At 39.6% G+C, this 4,691-nt stretch overlaps 1 non-coding gene across 1 annotated transcript; it reads right to left on the bottom strand.

Moving 5' to 3' along the window:
• Positions 1 to 286: 286 nt before the first annotated feature.
• On the bottom strand, positions 287 to 500 carry LOC112101730. The gene has a single exon (XR_002907685.1). It is a non-coding gene; the product is annotated as a small nucleolar RNA U3 (small nucleolar RNA).
• Positions 501 to 4,691: the final 4,191 nt, after the last annotated feature.

Below are 4,691 nucleotides of genomic sequence, written 5' to 3' on the forward strand. Positions count from 1 at the left end.
GGCTGAAGGGGGTTTCAGTTTAGAGCTGGCTGGGGAAATGAAGGGAGGTCCTGAACAGGGGTCTGGGCTTCCTACCCCCAAGATGGACCTAACAGAGGGGTCCTGTTCTCTGTTCCTACAAGCTCTGTTTTTTACTGTTTTCCTGTCGTCTAATAAACCTTCTGTTTTACTGGCTGGCTGAGAGTCACGGTGAATCACAGGAAGTGTGTGTGTGGGGGGGGGGGGTGCAGAGCCCTGACTCCCCCACACTCCGTGACACACACCCAGCAAAACAAGCTCATAGCTAACCACTCAGACTATGCACCCTTCCCCCACTCTTCTCAGGAAGAGCAAGACACTCTTCCACAGCAGAAAGCAGCTGACATGGAACAGCAGTCTCTGCCATTTTCATGTTCAGAAGGAAATGCTATAACTCCTCATTGTGATTAGCAAGATCAGCTTTTCACAGCCACCCTTCTCCAGTCGCCAACTAGAGAAATGACCCCTGAAAGCATAGTCAATCAGAAGCCAATAGGCCAATCAGAGAGGGGGCCAGGAGAGTCATTTGGCCTGGGCCTCAAGCTCAAAGGGGGCCTCAAATTTAGACACTTGTTAATTTTTTGGCATTTGATAAGTTTCACAACTTGTTTTTATGTGCATCCCTATCGGACCAAAATGTGACATGCTCTCTCAGCTTAGAACTGCAAGTTTAAGCAAATAAGAGATGTGATTTGGTAAAAGACATATTTTTTTTTTGTTAACTGATATAGATTTTGTCATATTAAAGATTTAAAAATGGTCATAAATATTAAAAAAAAATATCGGTTCTGATGGCACAAGATTAGACCATGATGAACTTGTCCTCTCAGAGCAGCTGATGATATAGAATTAGTGGCTGGTGCTGGATCAAGTGCGTGTTGAAAGGCAGAGAATTGTTACATTTTAATGTCTTCATAGTTTTATATCTAGTTGACTAAGGAATTATTTATGTGTGAGAATTCCTCATTATTATCTCATATGGTAGCTAAAAGTAGTGACTGGTTTGTTGGTTGAGCCCTAGCTTGGTAGTTTGGCCATCATCATAGACTTTCATAGTCTATAGGCCCAGATTCAAGGTGAACATTTGTGAGGATAATCTTGTACAGTGAGTTTCGTGAGGACGCACGTTTGAAATTTTTTGACATTATCCCTCTGTCTGTATCCATGTCTGTGTTTACTATATATATGTCATCCCTTTTTCTTCAGCTCAGCCTGTTATATTATACCTTGCGTGCTTGAGTTTTAATTCAGTGATACGGATAATAACCTGTCTGTTTCATTTTGTGTTCTTAATTAGTATTCCTCCGTTTTAAATCTTTTCAGCATTTGTGTACATGTTTACAGTAGAACATTTCAAGTGTAGATAAGCTACTTATTTACAGCAAAATATTTCAAGTGTGGATAGGCTACATATTGACCAGCTAGATCACTATGAAGAGGAGATTTGAAATTGGTGCAAGCAAGAGACGGCGAAAACAACTGAGTGAAGCAGCAGCTAAGAGCTCAAAGCCAATAACTTCATTTCTCAAACCAATAGAAAACATACCTTCCCCAACAAACAACGCTACAGATAATGAAAACTCCACAACTGCAACAGGAGATATTTCAATGCCAATACTTGAACATGAGGACAGTAGTCAAGAAGGAGATGTGCGAACTATAACAGATGCAGCTGAAGTTCCTGTGTACGATCAAGAAACTCAACAGCAACAGGAAGATGTAGATCTTACGCAGCAAGAGTAATTCATGAGTACTACAGGTGTGACTGTGACTGACATTGGAATTATTGACAAGAGCAATGCTGCCCAAATGCAATCTTTTCTTCAAATTAGTTGTTTTGAAATTCCAAGTAACATTCCACAAGATGATGATAATCATGCTTTCCCTACTTGTCTGCTGACAAAAACTCTTCCAAATGGTGAGATCTGCATAAGAGACTGATTATGCTGGAGTACAGAAAAACAATCTCTGTACTGTGCACCCTACTTCATTTTGAACAAAAGTGCTGCAAATGCATCAGTTCTCTCTGATCAATCAGGATGGAGCATCAACACAGATTGGAGGAAGTTGAAAGACCAAATACCATTACATGAGAGTTCAACGTCACACAAAGAAAACTATGTTGCATGGAAATCAGCTAGTAGGGCAGCATCAGCTGAAAGTTCATTGAGAATTTACTCTTGACTGAACTCTCTACAGAAACTAATAACTGGAAAAAACTTCTTGAGCGCATCCTGAATGTCATCCTTTTTCTTCCTGAGCGGGGATTGGCTTTCTTTGGTTCCAGTCAACATATTGGTGATTGTGCAAATGGAAACCTTCTAGGCATAGTTGAGCTCCTCAGCAAATATGACCCACTTTTATCAGAGCATGTTAAATGTGTTCGAGAATCGCAAGAGAGTCAAAAGCACATGCAAACCGATTATCTCTCCAGACATACAAAATGAGTTTATTGAGCTATGTGGGTCATTTGTACAAACAATTCTTGATGAGATTCGAAATGCCAAGTATTTTTCAATCATTGTTGATACCACTCCCTGTTGTTCTCACAAGGAACAGACTACTATAGTTATTCGATATATTAAGATTGTAGACAGCTCAAAATTTTCAATTGAAGAAAGGTTTATTTTGTTTGATAATTTCACGAGAAAAACTGGAAAAGAAATTACTGCTCGAGTACTAGCAATTCTAGAAGGTTTTAAGTTAGATTTTCAAGTCTGCATTGGTAAAGCCTATAACAATGGATCTAATATGGCTGGGAAGTACAAAGGTCTACAAGCAGTTCTGCTTGAGCATAATTCAAACTGTATTTTCATCAGCTGTGGAAACCACACACTAAACCTTGTAGGTGTTGACTGTGCTGAATCATGCACGGAGGCAATTACTTACTTTGGAACTGTTCAGCAAATGTACAATCTCTTCAGTAGCAGTCCCCAAAGGTGGGAAATTCTGAAGCAATATCTTCCTGTTTCACTGCATGGGATGTCCAAAACTAGATGGTCTGCATGGATTGATGGTGTTCAACCAGTTGCGCAGCATTTGAATTCAGTGAGAAAGGCTTTAAATGAGCTTGAATCTCTCAATCTCACTGCACAGGCTCGAACTGAACTTCAGTCTATTCAGAAGCACATGTCCAAATTTTAATGAATTCTGATGTCATCTTTGTGGATGAAGCTACTTACAGTGATCCACCAAACTAATCTGGTAATTGAAGCACGCAATGCTACACTTGATGTTGAGAGGGATAACATTGAAAGTCTTATCAATGGCATTCAACAGATTCGTGAACAATGGGATGCGATCCTGATTGAGTCCAAATCAGTAGCACAGAATATTGGCATTTCTTCTGAGTTCTCCACCAATTGCATCTTATCTACTGAATCTGATGCCGAGCAGCATTATAGGGTCAGTGTCTTCCTTGTCATCATTGACTGTATTCAATCAGGTCTTACATATCGATTTGAGTCACTGTGCCTAATTTGTACCCTTTTGGGGTTTCTTTGGCAGTTCAACAGACTGAGTAATGAGGATCTACTTTCTGCAACTGAACAATTTCAGCAACGGTACAACAAAGAAATCTCAAAAGATCTCAGTGACAAGGTCATCTTCCTCAAACAAATATATTCCACGAACTTTAAATTGGATTGTAAGGCAAAAGAATTGCTTCAAGAAATACCCAAACTTGGACTCTTGAGAGTGTTTCCTAATGTCACAATTGCACTGCGCATTTTTGTCAATTTGCCTGCATCAGTGGTTTCAGATGAATGCACCTTCAACATGTTGAAGTAGGTAAAGAACTATACTGTTCAACTATGGAACAAGAACATCTGAATGGGCTTGCTATGCTTAATATCAACTGTGATATTGCATGAAAGCTAGATTTTTTTCTTCAATAATTAGAGCATTTGCACAGAAAAAGGCTAGAAAAACATTGGTTAAATAAAAAAATATTCAAATAAAATCTCTCTCTTTTTTTTGGTGGTCTAATTATTTTCATGTATTGTTAATTTTTATTTTCATTATGGCTAAGAGCCTTAAAAAATGAAAATAGCCTAGCCCTCTCTAGAGCTCTAAGAGGGCCTGGCCTTAACTAGCATATTGCCTGCCAGTCAAAGGCCATTCTAGTGCATTGCCCTCACACTGGTGGTTGCTACAATTTGGCCTTTACAAGACAGAGAGCACTATGAGAAGCCCCATGTGAGCAGATTCTGGCTCTCAACTCTACCCTCCACCACTCCCTTCTGTAGGCTGCCTACCAAAGCAAAGCTGCTCAAAGTAGTCATCCTCTTTCATTTGCATAAACTGAAGACACAGACAGTTCACACCCCCAACACTGCAGACTTTAACCAAAAACTGCTGAGCAGGTCACCTGTCTCCAGCACCCAGACACCCAGTTCCCAATGGGACCCAAACCCCAAATAAGTCCATTTTATTCTGTATGACGCTTATACAGGATAAACTCATAAATTGTCTGCCCTCTATAACACTGATAGAGAGACATGCACTGCTGTTTGCTCCCCGGGTATTAATCACTTTCTCTAGGTTAATTAATAAACAAAAGTGATTTTATTAAGTATAAAAAGTAGGATTTAAGTGGTTTCAAGTAATAACAGATAGAACAAAAAGAACAGGAGTACTTGTGGCACCTTAGAGACTAACAAATTTATTAGAGC

The sequence above is a fragment of the Terrapene carolina genome, unplaced genomic scaffold, assembly GCF_002925995.2.
Source record: "Terrapene carolina triunguis isolate 2854851 unplaced genomic scaffold, T_m_triunguis-2.0 Scaffold58, whole genome shotgun sequence".
Lineage (NCBI taxonomy): Eukaryota > Metazoa > Chordata > Testudines > Emydidae > Terrapene > Terrapene triunguis.